This window comes from Somniosus microcephalus, unplaced genomic scaffold (genome assembly GCF_052327205.1).
Source record: "Somniosus microcephalus isolate GS21.2 unplaced genomic scaffold, FLI_Smic_1.0 unresolved_chr1, whole genome shotgun sequence".
In the NCBI taxonomy this organism is placed as follows: Eukaryota; Metazoa; Chordata; class Chondrichthyes; order Squaliformes; family Somniosidae; genus Somniosus; species Somniosus microcephalus.
The window spans coordinates 74,598,665-74,617,274 of record NW_028225179.1 but is presented as its reverse complement, the minus strand read 5'-3'; positions in this window follow the sequence as shown (position 1 = coordinate 74,617,274).

Below are 18,610 nucleotides of genomic sequence, written 5' to 3'. Positions count from 1 at the left end.
ACTATCGCGACTTCGGCCTCAACGGCCAGCGCCGGCCCAGGTGAGCGCGCCGATGTATCAGCGTGAGTCATGTGACCGCCCAAGCGTGGGCCAATGTGTTAGCGTCAGGACGCGGTCACGTGACAACCGAAGCGCGGGAAAACGCGACTGAGTGTGATGACGTCATCACGCTCTCCCGAGGACCAGGGATTCAGTCCTCGTGGCGTCCCCATCAGGGAAAGACCTACATCATGGTGTGCCTGCATTCAACCTGCTTACCTATTGTATTTCGTCTGTTCAAGTGATTCAATGGCTTATTTACTTTTCGTCTGAAGCCGAATTCAATTATTTAGTAGGCATTTGTCCTCCGAGGTCAACGCGAATACTACACAAATAAACTCCCAGAGATGCTGGGGAACATAGGGTCTGATGAAAGGGTGGAACTGAAAGAAATCAGTATTTGTAGGGAAATGGTGTTAGGAAAATTGATGGGACTGAAGGCCGATAAATCCCCAGGGCCTGATAATCTGCATCCCAGGGTACTTAAGGAAGTACCCTAGAAATAGTAGATGCATTGCTGGTCATCTTCCAGAACTCGATAGACTCTGGAACAGTACCCATGGATTGGAGGGTAGCTAATGTTACCCCACTATTCAAAAAAGGTGGTAGAGAAAAAGCGGGGAATTATAGACCGGTAAGCCTGACATCGGTAGTGGGGAAAATGCTACAGTCCATTATAAAAGATGTAATAGCAGAGCACTTGGAAAGCAGTGACAGGATCGGACAAAGTCAACATGGATTTACAAAAGGTAAATCATGCTTGACTAATCTACTGGAATTGCTTGAGGATGTAACTGGTAAAATAGATAAGGGAGAACCAGTGGATGTGGTGTATTTCGACTTTCTGAAGGCTTTCGATAAGGTCCTGCATAAGAGATTAGCGTGCAAAATTAAGACATATGGGATTGGGGGCAAGGTATTGACTTGGATAGAGAACTGGTTGGCGGACAGAAAGCAAAGAGTTGGAATAAACGGGTCATTTTCCAAGTGGCAGGCAGTGACTAGTGGGGTACCGCAAGGATCGGTTCCAGGACCCCAGCTGTTCACAATATATATTAATGATCTGGACGAGGGAATTGGATGTAATATCTCCAAATTTGCAGACGACACAAAGCTGGGTGGGAGGGTATGCTGTGAGGAGGATGTCGTGAAACTCCAGTATGATTTGGACAGGTTGGGTGATTGGGCAGAAACATGGCAAATGCACTATAATAATGTGGATAAATGTGAGGTTATCCACTTTGGTGGCAATAACAGGAAGGCAGGTTATTTTTTGAATGGCAATAGATTGGGAGAAGGGGAAGTGCAAAGAGACCTGGGTGTTCTTGTGCACCAATCACTGAAGGTAAGCATGCAGGTGCAGCAGGCGGTTAAGAAGGCAAATGGTATGTTGGCCTTCGTAGCAAGAGGGTTCGAGTACATGAACAAGGATGTCTTGCTGCAGTTGTACAAGGCCTTGGTGAGACCGCACCTTGAGTATTGTGTGCAGTTTTGGTCGCCTTATCTGAGAAAGGACATACTTGCCATGGAAGGAGTGCAGCGAAGATTCACCAGGCTGATACCTGGGATGGCAGGAATGACGTATGAGGAGAGATTGTGTCGATTGGGCTTATACTCACTGGACTTTAGAAGATTGAGAGGGGATCTCATCTTAACCTATAAAATTCTGTCAGGCCTGGACAGACTAGATGCACGAAGGATGATTCTGATGGCCGGGGAGTCCAGAACCAGGGGTCATAGTCTAAGGATAAGGGGTAAGCCGTTTAGGACTGAAATGAGGTGGAATTTCTTCACCAAGAGATTGGTGAACCTGTGGAATTCTCTGCCACAGAGGGCGGTGGAGGCCAATTCATTAAATATATTCAAGAAGGAGTTGGATATGTTTCTTAAGGCTAAAGAGATCAAGGGATATGAGGAGAAGGCAGGGACAGGGTACTGAATTTGGATGATCAGCCATGATCTCATTGAATGGCGGAGCAGGCTCGAAGGGCCGAATGGCCTACTCCTACTCCTACCTTCTATATTTCTAACTTTACAGAGTCCAACTCCTCACTTGGAGATTTATTCCACTGTCCGACCCCTCACTGGGAGATTTATTCCAGAGTCAGATTCCTCAATGTGAGATTTATTCCAGAGTCAGAATCATTACTGGGGTGTTTATTGCAGAGTCCGACTCCTCACTGGTTGATATATTAAAGAATCCGACAAGTCACTGGCAGGTTTATTCCCGAGTCCCTCTCCTCACTTTAAGATTTATTACAGGGTCCGACTCCTCACTGGGAGATTTATTACAGAGTCAGACTCGTCACTGGGAAATGTATTACAGAGTTTCACTGCTCACTGTGAGATTTGTACAGAGTCCGACTCCTCACTTGGAGATTTACTCCATTGTCCAACTCCTCACTGGGAGATTTATTACAGAGACCGACTCCTCACTGGGGGATTATTGCAGAGTCCGAATCCTCACTGGGAGCTTTATTGCAGAGTCCGACTCTTCCATTTGAGATTTATTTCAGAGACCGACTCATCACTAAGTGATGTATTACGGAATCCTACTCCTCACTGGGAGGTTTACTACAGAGTCTAACTCCTCACTGCGTGATTTATTGCAGAGTCCGACTCCTCACTGTTTGTTACATTATAGAGTCCGACAACTCACTGGCAGGTTTATTCCGGAGTCCGACTCCCCGCTGAGAGTTTTATTACAGTGTCCAAATCCTTACTGGGAGATTTATTACAGAGTCCATCTCCTCCCTTGAAGATTTATTACAGAGTCCGACTCCTCACTGGGAGATTTATTGCAGAGTGCGACCCCTCACTGGGAGATTTATTCCTGTGTCCAACTCCTGAATGTGAGATTTATTCCAGAGTCAGAATCATCACTGGGAGATCTATTGCAGAGTCCGACTCCTCACTGGTTGATTTATTATAGAGTCCGACAAATCACTGGCAGGTTTATTCCGGAGTCCGTCTCCTCACTTGAAGATTCATTAAAGAGTCCGACTCCTCACTGGGAGATTTTATCCAGAGTCCTTCTCCTCACTTTAAGATTTATTACAGAGTCCGACTCCTCCCTCGGAGATTTACTACAGATTCTGATTCCTTAATGGGAGATTTATTACAGAGTCCGACTCCTCACTGAGAGTTTTATTACAGAGACTCTCTCCTCACTGGGAGTTTTATTACAGAGTCAGACTCGTCAATGGAAAATGTATTACAGAGTTTGACTGCTCACTGTGAGATTTGTACAGAGTCCTACTCCTCACTTGGAGATTTACTCCATTGTCCAACTCCTCATTGGGAGATTTATTGCAGAGTGCGACTCCTCACTGGGAAACATAGAAGATAGGAGCAGGAGTAGGCCATTCGGCCCTTCGAGCCTGCTCCGCCATTCAATGAGATCATGGCTGATCATCCAAATTCAGTACCCTGTGTAATATATGTACCTTTAAGGGGAGAACTACTTTTTACAGCTCCTGTATACGGTAGTACCGGCAGTGACCACACCTGTATATAAACCCTGAGTAGTGTTCTGTATAGTTAGTTCTAGAGTAACCCTCATTCAGTAAACACCTGTTGAATCATTCCCTGCAGTCTCTTGTCTAATTATTGAAGGACACAACATCAAGATACACGGATCTAACATTGGCGACGAGCAGATTCAAACATACCTGCAACTCTGCATCACCTCCCAGGGATTCGCTCCTGGAGAACAGTGGAAGAAGGCAGAGTCCTGAAGCACGGGCGTCGACCACGGGAAACCCCCCAGTGATCCAGCGGAGATTTGAGCATCGCAGGGTAGGCTGTCGAGAGCCAGGCTTGGCTTTCCAGTCACGGTGGTCCAGAGAAACGGGCTGGCAACAGGTACTGCACAGACCCTTCCCGGACAGCGGCGGCTAGAGCCGACCGACGGCACAGAAAAAGGCCGAGCAGCGTCGATGGGGGAGAGAGAGAGGGTAGAGCGCACAGGGCGCAGCCGGTGTTCAGGACCGAGCGGCATCAACGGGGGAGAGAGGCGAGAGAGAGCAGAGCGCAGCCGGTGTTCAAGGGCCGAGCAACGTTAATGGGGGAGAGAGGCACAAAGGAAAACGCGCAGAGCGCAGCCGGTGTTCAAGGGCCGAGCAGTGTCAGCGGGGAAGAAAGGAAAGCGCGGGAGACGCCATTTTAAGCCACAGCGGGGAAGAAAGGAAAGTGCGGGAGACGCCATTTTAAGCCAGTCTAACCACACCCAAAAATGCCGGAGTGGCAGTATCACAGCATTCGACAATGAAATCGAAGATTGGACGACATATGGCAAACGCATAGAAGTGTACTGCAAGGCAAATGAAGTGCCAGATGAAAAGAAAGCGCTGGTATTGTTGAATTCAATGGGTGCAAAAACTTATGGCTTACTACGAAACCTAGTAACCCCAGAGAAGCCAGTAGAAAAGGATTTTGAAAAAATAGTGGCAATCCTACAGGACCACTTAAACCCCACACCGCTGCTGATAGCAGAAAGATTTAAGTTTCACAAAAGGAACCAGCATAAAGATGAAAGTAATGCTGAGTATTTAACGGAACTGTGCAAGCTATCGAAACACTGCCAGTTTGGAACAGGACTAGCAGATACTTTAAGGGACAAGTTTGTGTGTGGGCTTCAAAGTGAAGGAACCCAGAAACGGCTTCTATCAGAAAAGGATCTTACGCTGGACAAGGCTTTCAGCATTGCAGTATCACACGAAGCAGCAGCACGGGGCGCGGCAGAGATACAACGGAGACCGCAAGAATATGGCGCAAATGAAATGTCATACGGAACAGTGGAGTGCTATCGCTGCGGCAGAACAACACACGACCATAATGATTGCTGGTTCAAGGACAAAGTGTGCAGACAGTGTGGAAAAGTAGGACACATAGCAAGAGTCTGCAGGTCGGGCAAGAAAACCAGCAGCAAGACATCTCCACAGGAGAAGTACAAGAAGGTACATAAGGTGACGGAGAGTAGTTCAGATGAACAGAAAAGCGTCTCAGACTCCGGAAGCAAGGAGCTGGGTTGTCTGAAACTACATTATGTGATCAAAACGGAGGATCACCAAACTATCTGGGTTACGCTCAAGATAGCAGGAGTCCAAGTGAAAATGGAATTGGACACAGGATCAGCCCTAACAGTCATATACCGAAGGGACAACAAGCGGCTATTCTCACATATACCCTTGAGAGATACAAAGATTGTCTTGAAGACGTACACAGGGCAAAAAGTCTACCCCAAAGGAAAAATAAGGGTGAACGTTATACATAACGGCAAGGAAACACCAAAAATGGACCTATATGTATTGCCAGATGGAGGACCACAACTACTAGGACATGAATGGATCCGGAAGATACAGCTAGATTGGCATTCCATACAAGCACTGACTGTAGATGCCAAAAAGGATGATGACGTCACACCTGGACGACTGTCAAAAATGCTAACTGATGCACAAGAAGTGTTCCAGCAGGGACTCGGAACACTAAAAGGCATAACAGCGATGATCAAAATAGAGGAAAATGCAAGCCCAAAGTTTTTTAAGGCCAGGTGGCATAGTGGTTAGCACTGTTGCCTCACAGCGCCAGGGACCTGGGTTCAAATCCGGCCTCGGGCGACTGTCTGTGTGGAGTTTGCACATTCTCCCCGTGTTTGCGTGGGTTTTCCCCGGGTGCTCCGGTTTCCTCCCACAGTCCAAAGATGTGCGGGTTAGGTTGATTGGCTATGATAAATTGACCCTTAGTGTTAGGGGGATTAAATACGCGAGGTTACGGGGATAGGGTGGGATATGTGTCGGTGCAGGCTCGATGGGCCGAAATGGCCTCTATCTGCACTGTGGGGTTTCTGTGATTCTGTGATTCTGAGGTCGGTACCTTATGCGATCCGCCCAGCCGTCGAAGCAGAGCTGGAAGGTTTGGAACGTTCAGGAGTACTGGCCAAAGTGGACTACACCCATCATTCCTGTAATGAAGAGGTCGTTGAGTAACACACCTGGGGAACCAAAGAAGGTTCGCATCTGTGGGGACTTTAAGGTGACAGTGAACCCAGTCCTTCACACTGTACAATATCCGCTTCCGCGGATTGAAGATATTTTCGCCTCGCTATCTGGAGGGAAACGCTTCACTAAGATTGAACTGGCCCAGGCGTACCTGCAAATGGAGGTAGAAGAAGCCTCGAAACAGTACCTCACGATCAACACTCATAAAGGTCTCTACCAATACAACCGGCTGGTGTTCGGGGTAGCATCAGCTCCGGCTATTTGGCAAAGGGCAATGGAACAAGTCCTGCAAGGGATTCCAGGGACCCAGTGTTATTTGGACGACATCCTGGTCACGGGCGAAAATGACAGTGATCACCTCACCAACCTGGAGCAGGTGCTCACTAGATTGAAGGAATATGGGCTCCGAGCTAATCGCCACAAATGCGAGTTTTTCCAGAAGCAGATCTTGTATTGTGACCACGTTATTGATAAAGAGGGGTTACATAAGTCCCCTGAAAAGATTGAGGCGGTAGTCAAGGCTCCAGCACCGGAAAATGTGTCACAACTGAGGTCGTTCCTCGGGCTGGTGAACTACTACCATAAGTTCTTGCCGAATTTGTCTACCTTACTACACCCACTGAACACCCTACTGCAAATGGGGGTACCATGGAAGTGGAGTGACGAATGTAAATGAGCTTTCCAGAAGAGCAAAGCATTGATCACATCAAAAGAGGTGTTGGCTCATTTCAACCCAGCACTACCAATTCGGTTGGCGTGTGATGCATCACCCTATGGCATTGGAGCGGTGCTGCCGCACAAATTCCCGGACGGCTCGGAGAGGCCAGTAACCTTTGCGTCTCGGTCCCTAACCTCAGCCGAGCGTAACTACGCCCAGATTGACAGGGAGGCCCTCAGCCTAGTGTGGGGAGTGAAAAAGTTCAATCACTATCTGCATGGGCAAAAGTTCACCTTGCTGACTGACCACCAACCACTTGTCTCCATCTTTAATCCAAAGAAGGGCATTCCGGTGATGACTGCGCAACGGCTACAAAGATGGTCCCTTTTTCTAGGGGCGCACCAATATGAAATCGAGTATAAGGGCACGAAACAGCATGGATACGCTGATGCGCTATCACGCCTGCCACTGCCTACTGCGGAGGAAGCACCAGCAGTGGATCCTGTCGAAATATTTCATTCGACTATAATTGAATGCTTGCCAGTAACTAACGCTGGTATAGAGAAGGAGACCCGAAATGACCCGACACTGCCTCGGGTATATGATTTGACGGTGAAGGGATGGCCAGCACATGGCGACTCACTGTTGCCAGCATTCTCATCCAGAAGAGAACAGCTGTCAGTATGCCAGGGGACCTTGATGTGTGGATCCTGAGTGGTAATTCCACCCAAGTTAAGGGAGAGAGTGCTCAATGAGCTTCACGAATATCATCTGGGAGGGGTGAAAATGAAAAGCCTTGCTAGGGCTTATGTGTGGTCGCCGGGGATCGATCAGCAAATCGAGGACCTGACAAAGAGCTGCTCAGGATGCCAGAAGGTCCAAAATGCACCACCACATGCCCCTCTACACCCATGGGAGTGGCCCTCGTCTCCATGGCAACGGATGCATATTGATTTTGCTGGTCCATTCATGGACTCAATGTTTTTAACAGCTGTGGATGCGCACTCGAAATGGCCTGAGGTGATCAAAATGTCCTCCACCACCACGGAGAAAACTATTGCAGTCCTACGGGCCATTTTTGCCAGGAACAGCTTGCCAGAGCAGATTTGCTCTGATAACGGACCGCAGTTTGTGTCCGAAGAGTTTCGAAAATTTATGAAAAGGAATGAGGTGAGGCATTACACATCCGCCCCGTATCATCCAGCCACAAATGGATTGGCTGAGAGGTTCGTCCAAACCTTTAAAAAAGCAGTAAAGGCCATGTGCGATGACGACATTCCACTGCAGCATAAGGTGGACAATTTCCTGTTAGCGTACAGAAATGCGACATATGCAGTCACCAACCAGGCCCCGGCCATGATGTTCTTTAACCGAAGGTTGAGATCTCATCTGGATTTGCTCAGACCAAATGTACGAAGAGATGTTGAGAATAAGCAATTCCAGCACATCAATGAGAAGCTGACAAGGAGCTTCAATGTAGGGCAACCAGTCTTGGCCCACGACTACCGAACAGAGAAATGGCAACCAGGAACGATATGCACACGGAAGGGGCCACTAATGTACACAGTGGATGTTGGGGAGAACATTGTGAGATGCCATGCTGACCAGATCTTAAAGTCACAGGAACGAGTCAACCCCATGTCTCGGCCATACGTACCTGGTGAGGAACCCGACGTACAGGTCGCATCTACCTCAGAAACAATAGCATTGGAAGCTGATAAATCAACTGACGACAGGGTGTTAGAATCGCCTCCGCACCAAGAGCGAGACACTCGGAAAAGGCGTTATCCAGAAAGAATCAGGAAGCCTCCCCAAAGACTGAATTTATAAATAGACTATTTTCAGTTAATGTTGCATGTTAAAACTGTTAATTGTAATTAGTTTGATATTTAATAGTTAAATGAGTGTTATGGTACTGTTAATCTAAAAGGGGAGGAATTGTAATGTATGTACCTTTAAGGGGAGAACTACTTTTTACAGCTCCTGTATACTGTATTACCGGCAGTGACCACACCTGTATATAAACCCTGAGTAGTGATCTGTACACTTAGTTCTACAGTAACCCTCATTCAGTAAACACCTGTTGCTCGTTCCCTGCAGTCTCTTGTTGAAGGACATTATTGAAGGACACAACATCAAGATACACGGATCTAACACCCTGTCCCTGCCTTCTCCCCATATCCCTTGATCCCTTTAGCCTTAAGAAATATATCCAACTCTTTCTTGAATATATTTAATGAACTGGCCTCCACCGCCCTCTGTGGCAAAGAATTCCATAGGTTCACCACTCTCTGGGTGAAGAAATTCCTCCTCATTTCAGTCCTAAATTGGCTTACCCCTTATCCTTAGACCATGACACCTGGTTCTGGACTCCCCAGCCATCAGAAACATCCTTCCTGCATCTAGTCTGTCCAGGCCTGACAGAATTCTATAGGTTTTGATGAGATCCCCTCTCAATCTTCTAAACTCCAGTAAGTATAAGCCCAATCGACACAATCTCTCCTCATACGTCATTCCTGCCATCCCAGGTATCAGCCTGGTAAATCTTCGCTGCACTCCTTCCATGGCAAGAACGTCCATCCTCAGGTAAGTCGACCAAAACTGCACACAATACTCAAGGTGTGGTCTCACCAAGGCCCTGTACAACTATAGCAAGACATCCTTGTTCCTGTACTCGAACCCTCTTGCTACGAAGGCCAACATACCATTTGCCTTCTTAACCGCCTGCTGCACCTGCATGCTTACCTTCAGCGACTGGTGCACAAGAACACCCAGGTCTCTTTGCACTTCACAGAATCACAGAAACCCCACATTGCAGATAGAGGCCATTTCGGCCCATCGAGCCTGCACCGACACATATCCCACCCGATCCCTGTAACCCCCCGTATTTAATCCCCCTAACACTAAGGGTCAATTTATCATAGCCAATCAACCTAACCTGCACATCTTTGGACTGTGGGAGGAAACCGGAGCACCCGGAGAAAACCCACGCAAACACGGGGAGAATGTGCAAACTCCACACAGACAGTCACCCGAGGCCGAATTCGAACCCGGGTCCCTGGCGCTGTGAGGCAACAGTGCGAACCACTATGCCACCGTGCCGCCCACTTCTCCTTCTCCCAATCTATTGCCATTCAAATAATAATCTGCCTTCCTGTTTTTGCCACCAAAGTGGATAACCTCACATTTATCCACATTATAGTGCATTTGCCATGTTTCTGCCCAATCACCCAACCTGTCCAAATTGTACTGGAGTTTCACGACATCCTCCTCACAGTTTACCCTCCCACCCAGCTTTGTGTCATCTGCAAATTTGGAGATATTACATCCAATTCCCTCGTCCAGATCATTAATATATATTGTGAACAGCTGGGGTCCTAGGACTGATCCTTGCGGTACCCCACTAGTCACTGCTTGCCACTCGGAAAACGACCCGTTTATTCCAACTCTTTGCTTTCTGTCCACCAACCAGTTCTCTATCCAAGTCAATACCTTGCCCCCAATCCCATGTGCCTTAATTTTGCACACTAATCTCATATGTGGGACCTTATCGAAAGCCTTCTGAAAGTCCAAATACACCACATCCACTGGTTCTCCCTTATCTATTTTACCAGTTACATCCTCAAAAAATTCCAGATTAGTCAAGCACGATTTACCTTTTGTAAATCCATGTTGACTTTGTCCGATCCTGTCACTGCTTTCCAAGTGCTCTGCTATTACATCTTTTATAATAGTCCCACTTTCCCCACTACCGATGTCAGGCTTACTGGTCTTTAATTCTCCACTTTTTCTCTACCACCTTTTTTGAATAGTGGGGTAACATTAGCTACCAGCCAATCCATGGGTACCGTTCCAGAGTCTATCGAGTTCTGGAAGATGACCAGCAATGCATCTACTATTTCTAGGGCCACTTCCTTAAGTACCCTGGGATGTAGATTATCAGGCCCTGGGGATTTATCGGCCTTCAGTCCCATCAATTTTCCTAACACCATTTCCCTACAAATACTGATTTCTTTCAGTTCCACCCTTTCATCAGATCCGATGTTCCCCGGCATCTCTGGAAGGTTATTTGTATCCTCCTTTGTGAAGACAGAACCAAAGTATGTATTTAGTTGGTCTGCCATTTCTTTGTTTCCCATTATAAATTCCCCTGATTCTGACTGCAAGGGATCTACGCTTGACTTCACCAATCTTTTTCTCTTCACATATCTATAAAAGCTTTTACAGTCAGTTTTTATGTTACCTGCAAGCTTACTCTCATATTCTATTTTCCCTTTCTTAATTAAGCCGTTTGTCCTCCTTTGTTGAATCCTAAACTGCTCCCAATCCTCAGGATTATTGCTTTTTCTGGCCAATTTATATGTCCTCTCCTGGATCTTATGCTATCCCTAATTTCCCTTGTTAGCCACGGTTGAGTCATCTTTTTTGTTTTTTTTTAATGCCAAACTGGGATGAATAAATCCTGTAGCTCATCCATTCGGTCTTTGAATGTTTGCCATTGCCTATCCACCGTCAACCCTTTGAGTGCCATTCCCCAATCAATCCTACCAAACTCGCTCCTCAGACTATCGTAGTTTCCTTTATTTAAATTGAGGACACTAGTCTCTGAGTCAACTACTTCCTTCTCCATCTTAATGAAGAATTCGATCATATTATGATCGCTCCGACCCAAGGGGCCTCGTACAACAAGATTGCTAATTAATCCTTCCTCGTTACATAATTCCCAGTCTAAGATGGCCTGATCTCTGGTTGGTTCCTCGACATATTGGTCCAGGAAACCATCCCGTAAACACTCCAGGAATCCCTACTCCACAGTATTGTTACTAATTTGGTTGGCCCAATCTATATGTAGATTAAAGTCACCCATGGTGACTGCTGTGCCCTTATTGCACGCTTCTATAATTTCCCTTTTAATGCCATCCCCAACCTCCGCCTTACTGTTTGGAGGTCTATATACCACTCCCACAAATGTTTCTTTCCCCTTAGTATTTCTCAATTCTACCCATACAGATTCCACATCATCAGAGCTAATATCGGTCATTGCAATTGTATTAATCCCTTCTTTAACCAGTAATGCTACCCCACCTCCCTTTCCTTTTTTCCTATCTTTCCTGAATATCGAATACCCCTGGATGTTGAGTTCCCAGTCTTGGCCATCCTTGAGCCACGTTTCTGTAATCTCAACCAAATCATATTCCTTTACCTCTATTTCCACAGCCAATTCGTCCACCTTATCACAAATGCTCCTCGCATTAAGACACAAAGCCTTCAGGCTTGTTTTTTTAACGCTCTTAGACCTATTAGAATTATTATTTACTGTGGCCACGTTTGATTTAAACCATTGATTTCTCTGACTGCCACTTTTGTTTTTCTCCTTCCTATCTTTTGCTTTTATCCCTGTTTCCCTTTCCTCTGTCTCCCTGCTCAGGTTCCCAACCCCCTGCCATTTTAGTTTAAAGCTCCCCGAACAGTGCTAGCAAACCTCCCCGCAAGGATATTTGTCCCATTCTGGTTCAGGTGCAACCCGTCAGACTTGTGCAAGTCCCACCTTCCCCAGAAGCAGGCCCAGTGATCCAGGAAACTAAAGCCCCCCTTCCTGCACCAACTCTTTAGCCACGCATTCATCTGCTCTATCCTCCTATTCCTATACCCACTAGCACGTGGCACCGGGAGTAATCCAGAGATTACAAACTTTGAGGTCCTGCTCTTTAATCTGCTATCTAGCTCCCTGAATTCTTGCTGCAGGACCTCATCCCTCTTCCTACCCATGTCATTGGTCCCAGTGTGAACCACGACCTCTGACTGTTCACCCTCCCCCTTCAGAATGCCCTGCAGCCATTCAGTGACATCCTTGACCCTGGCACCAGGGAGGCAACAAACCATCCTGGATTTATTCCAGAGTCCGACTCATCACTGGGAGATTTAAGAACATAAGAACATAAGAAATAGGAGCAGGAGTAGGCCAATTGGCCCCTCGAGCCTGCTCCGCCATTCAATAAGATCATGGCTGATCTGATCCAAACCGCCCAATCCACTATGACAGGACTATCTCCTGAATCTAACAGCATTAGACACACGAAAACAGGAGCAGGATCAGGCTACACGGCCCCTGGGCCTGCTCCGCTACCCACAGGGCCATGACCTATCCGAACCTAGACTCATGTCCAAATTCCTGCCCGCTCCCCGTAACCCTTAATTCCCTTTTCTACTAGGAAACTGTCTATTTCTGTTTTAAATTTATGTAATGATGTAGCTTCGACAGCTTTTTGGGGCAGCATATTCCATGGACCTACCACCCTCTGAGTGAAGTAGTTCCTCCTCATCTCAGTTTTGAAAGAGCAGCCCCTTATTCTAAGACTATGCCCCCTAGTTCTAGTTTCACCCATCATCTGGAACATCCTCCCTGCATCCACCCGATCCAACCCCTTCATAATCTTATATGTTTCAATAAGATCGCCTCTCATTCTTCAGAACTCCAATGAGTAGATTCCCAATCTACTCAACCTCTCCTCATATGTCCATCCCCTCATCCCCAGGATTAATCGAGTGAACCTTCTTTGTACTGACTCGAGAGCAAGTATGTCCTTTCTTAAGTATGGACACCAAAACTGTATGCAGTATTCCAGGTGCGGTCTCACCAATACCTTGTACAACTGAAGCAATACCTCCCTATTTTTATATTCTATCCCCCTAGCAATGAAGGCCAACATTCCATTGGCCTTCTTAATCACTTGCTGCACCTGCATACTAACCTTTTGAGTTTCGTGCACCAGGACCCCCAGATCCCTTTGTACTTCAGTACTTTCAAGTTTCTTGCCATTAAGATAATAACTTGCTCTACAATTTTTCCTGCCAAAGTGCATAACCTCACACTTTCCAGTATTGTATTCCATCTGCCAAATCTCTGCCCACTTACTTAGCCTGTCTATGTCCCCTTGCAGGTTTTTTATGTCCTCCTCACTCACTACTTTCCCGCCCATCTTAGTATCATCTGCAAACTTTGATGTGTTACACTCGGTCCCCTCCTCCAAATCGTTAATATAGATTGTAAAGAGTTGGGGACCCAGCACTGACCCCTGCGGAACACCACTGGTTACTGATTGCCAGTCTGAATATGAACCATTTATCCCAACTCTCTGCCTTCTGTTAGATAGCCAATCCTCTATCCATGCCAGAATATTACCCCCAATCCCGTGATTTTTTATCTTAAGCAATAATCTTTTGTGAGGCACCTTGTCAAATGCCTTTTGGAAGTCTAAATACACTACGTCCACTGGTTCACCTTTATCTACCCTATATGTTACTTCCTCAAAGAACTCCAGCAAATTTGTCAAACATGACTTCCCCTTCATAAAACCATGCTGAATTTGTCTTATTAAATTATGATTATCCAAATGTCCTGTTACTGTCTCCTTAATAATGGACTCCAAAATTTTACCTACCACAGATGTTAGGCTAACCGGTCTATAGTTTCCAGCCTTCTGTCTACTGCCCTTTTTAAATAAGGGTGTTACATTAGCAGTTTTCCAGTCTGCCGGGACCTCTGCTGAGTCCAGGGAGTTTTGGAAGATTATTACAGTGTCCAACGCCTTACTGGGAGATTTATTACAGAGTCTGTCTCCTCACTGGGGTATTATTACAGAGTTCGACTCCTCAATGGGAGATTTATTACAGTGTCCTTACTCGTTACTGGGAGATGTATTCCAGAGTCGGTCTCCTCACTGGGTTATTATTACAGAGTCTGACTCATCACTGGCAGATTTATTCCAGAGTCCCTCTCCTCACTGGGGGATTATTACAGAGTCTGACTCGTCACTGGGAGATTTATTAAAGAGTCCAACTCCTCACTGGGAAATTTATTACAAAGTCCGTCTCCTCACTGGGAGGTTTATTATAGTGTCCGACACCTCACTGGGAGTTCTATTACAGAGTTCAACTATTCAATGGCAGATTTATTACTGAGTCCGACTCCTCACTAGGAGTTTTTTTTACAGAGACTTACTCCTCACTGGGAGCTTTGTTGCAGAGTCAGACTCTTCAATATGAGATTTATTTCAGAGTCCGACTCATCACTCGCTGATGTATTACAGATTCCTACTCCTCACTGGGAGGTTTACTACAGTGTCCAACTCCGCACTGCGAGATTTAATGCAAAGTCCGACTCCTCACTGGGTGATACATTATAGAGTCCGACAACTCACTGGCGGGTTTATTCCAGAGTCCGACTCCACCCTGAGTCCTAGAAATTCAGTTGGGCGCGCCAGCCGTTAGCACCTTAGGGGGAGTAGATCTCGAGCGCTAGGCGCTTATCGCCCGGGCGCAGCGCGATCTGCGCCTCTCCCCAACTTCAGGACACATTTAGCGCCGGCGCAAAGTCTTAGCGCGCGCCCTGCTGCGCGCGCAGATCATGACGTCATTTAATAGTGCAACGCCCTTTGTGCGCCCCAAACCGGAACTTCACTCGCGCCGGCCCATTGTGCGCCGGGCGGCCCGAGCGACTGTGAAGTGGAATGGTACACAGGCCAGCCGGGCCACGGGGAGCGCAAATTAAAGGGCACTTACCCAGCAGTATAAAGGCCAGCCATTTTGCAGCATTCACTCTTGAGCAACGGTTTTTTGGACAGAGACCAAGGAGGAGAGTTTACTGGTTTGGACCAACACTTGGACAGGTATTTTTGGCTCAGGCCAGAGCTTACCAATTATCTTTGCCTTCATTCAGAGCTCAGTGTTTGCCAGCATATAATGGGGGCTGCATTGGGTGGCAACGCAGAATTTCAGCCTTATGCCAGAAGGGCTTACAGACGCCGTGAGCGAGTGGCAGCCCTGGCTAGACACAAAGGGGGCAACAGGTGTCGCCAACTGAGGTCTTACCCACGCAGGGTATACCGCCAGCAGACCTCCTATCTGACCATGTCTGCCGCGATGTGTGTTAGGAGGCTGCGATTCCGAAGGGAGGTGGTTGCAGACATCTGCCGGCTGCTTCAGAGAGATCTGCAGCCACAGCTGATGCGCAGGACGTCTCTGTCGGTGGCAGTGAAGGTGATGGTGGCTCTCAACTTCTATGCCTCCGGCTCCTTCCAATCCGCTACTGGGGACATCGCTAACGTCTCCCAGTTCACCGTGCATTGCTGCATCCGCCAGGTGACCGAAGCCCTTTTCAGAAGGAGACATCAATTCATCTCCTTCCCCATGACCCTGGACAAGCAGCAGCAGCGTGCAGTGGGGTTTGCAAGAATAGCGGGCTTCCCCATGGTGCAGGGCGCCATTGACTGCACGCATGTGGCTTTGCGGGCACCTCTTGAGCATGCCGAGGAGTACCGCAACCGGAAGGGCTACCATTCCCTCAATGTACAGCTGGTGTGTGACCACAGGCAGCGCATCCTAGCTGTCAATGCCCACTTTCCAGGCAGCAGCCACGATGCCTTTATCCTGCGACAGACAACTGTGGCTGACATGTTCCAGGCACAGCCTCCCCCAAGAGGATGGCTTATCGGGGACAAAGGCTATCCTTTGTGTACCTGGCTCATGACCCCGCTCCGCGCGCCCATGACCCCTGAAGAGGCATACAACGAGAGCCATCAAGCGACGAGGAACCTCATAGAACAAACAATCGGCGTGCTCAAGCAACGGTTCCGCTGTCTCGATCGCTCCGGGGGAGCCCTCCAGTATTCGCAGGATCGAGTCTCCCAATTCGTCGTCGTTTGCTGCATGCAGCACAACCTGGCTATCCGCAGGACTCAGGCACTGCCACCTCATGTTGAACCACCACCTCAGGAGGAGGAGCAGGAGGAGCATGAGGATGACGAGGACGAGGAGTACCAGCCCAGGAGGGACGCACAAGGTCCAAGGGCCGCCCGTCGGCGGCTTATTGAACGGCACTTCTAGGCCCCCTGTCAGGGAATGGCTTGCGCCAATGATAGAACATGATTGCAGCCGCTCCACATGCCCTCAGCCGGTTAAGGCAACAAACACTTCAAAGATCAACCATGGACAATGTGAATAAATAAAATGCTTTATTGTACAAAGTCTGGGCCCTTCCCACATGAAAACCAAAAACAGACGAAACCCCCAAAAAACACTCAAACATATTACTCGCTCCCACAACCTGGAGAGGATTAACAAAATAGGGCAACTAAAATGACCGTCATTCTCGGTCTACGTCAAAAACAAACATCACATCATCGGCCTTCAAAAAACAAACATCCAATTCTCGGCCTCAAGAAACAAACACAAATGGCCACACATTCGACTTTTTGGCCCGCTAGGGCGATGCCTTGGCCATCTTTGTGTGGCCCCTGCCCGCCCTGCTGCTCCGCCTCAAAGTAAGGCCATTGGCTGCTGCAAGGCTGGGGGCAGGCTCCTGAGGGGCACATGTCGTGACGGCAGATGCCCTTGGGGGTCAGCCTAGTCGAGGTCTGGCCGTCGAGTGGGCAACTGTTGATTGCTGCAGCTGTGGCTGGCCAGCATCAGTCGCTGCAGCAGCTCCTGGCAGCTCCACTGGGGAAGTGGCAGTGGCGGCTGGAGGAATGGCGGCAAGCTGGCGGATGGCAGGCGCTCGCTGGTCGCCTGAGACACTGGCACTCGCCCCGGCCAGCACTGCAGCATGCGCACCAATCTGCCGAGGGACAGACCGCTGTGCTGCTGCAGCGCGCCGGGTGCCCTGGCGATGCCTGGCTGACAGCGAGTGTGGCAGCAGTGAGTGCCCGTGTTGACCTGTTCACTGACCGCAGCAGAGCAGCCAGTGACTGGACGGCACCACTAATCACCTGGCCAGTCGCTGACAGATCTGCCCGGTATTCCGCCCGACTGGTGACCTCTAAGGGCCCGAACTCGACCACACTCTGAGAGAGGGAATCGATGGACTCAGGCAACCATGCCACTGCCGCCATGAGCTCCGTGTGCCGGCGCTCCGAGTCCGCGGACAAGTCTTCGAGGCGTTCCATCTCCTTGGCGAAGAGCATCTCCTGACTGGAGGCTGGACTCTCCCTCTGGGGAGAAGGCCGCCGAGCTGGCCGACCCTTCCTGCATTGCTGGAGGCCGCTGGGTCCAGCAATTGGACTCCCCTCCGATGCATCCCCCCTCTGGGGAGATGACCGCCGAGCTTCCACCCCCCTCCCGCCTTTCTGCAGCACGCAGGTCCCAGGAGCTCCCCTCCCCTTCGACACTTCCGCCACGCTGCCCTCCAGGGAAGATGTGTCCCCTACATTGGCCTGGGTGGCCGCGGCTGAGGGTTCCCCTGATGGGCCGCCTTCCTCTTGCTCCTCCTCCTGCTCCTCCTCGGAGGGTCTGTCACTGGCAAGTTGAGGGACCTCCTCTTGACCATCTGAAAGCAGGAAGGCACAAGAGTAGCTTTAGAGTGAGGAGAGGGCGTCAGTGCGGGATGCATGAGTGGTGGCATTCAGCGCATTGGTCGGACAGTGGCAAAGGATGTAGATCTGATGCGCAAGTGGGACGAGAGAGGTGCAAAAGGTGATGTCCTTACCATTGCTGCCCAGAACAGGGTCGGCATCTCCACATGCAACGGGCCCAATCACCCGGCCACCCATGAGGCGCTCCACGCGATGCTGCAGGTCGGTGAGTGGCTGGATATGGGGTCGTCCTCCCCCGGTCGCAGTCCGGCTCTTGCGATTATTCGCCAGCTTGGCCTGCAAGAGAAAGGACGGCCTCTAAGTACAGTGTGTCGCCGTGATCTTGTGTGCACTGCCTCCCATGGTGGAATAGCCTGGCCAGTGTGTCGCCATGATCTGGTGTGCACTGCCTCCCATGGTGGAATAGCCTGGCCAGTGTGTCGCCATGATCTGGTGTGCACTGCCTCCCATGGTGGAATAGCCTGGCCAGTGTGTCGCCATGATCTGGTGTGCACTGCCTCCCATGGTGGAATAGCCTGGCCAGTGTGTCGCCATGATCTGGTGTG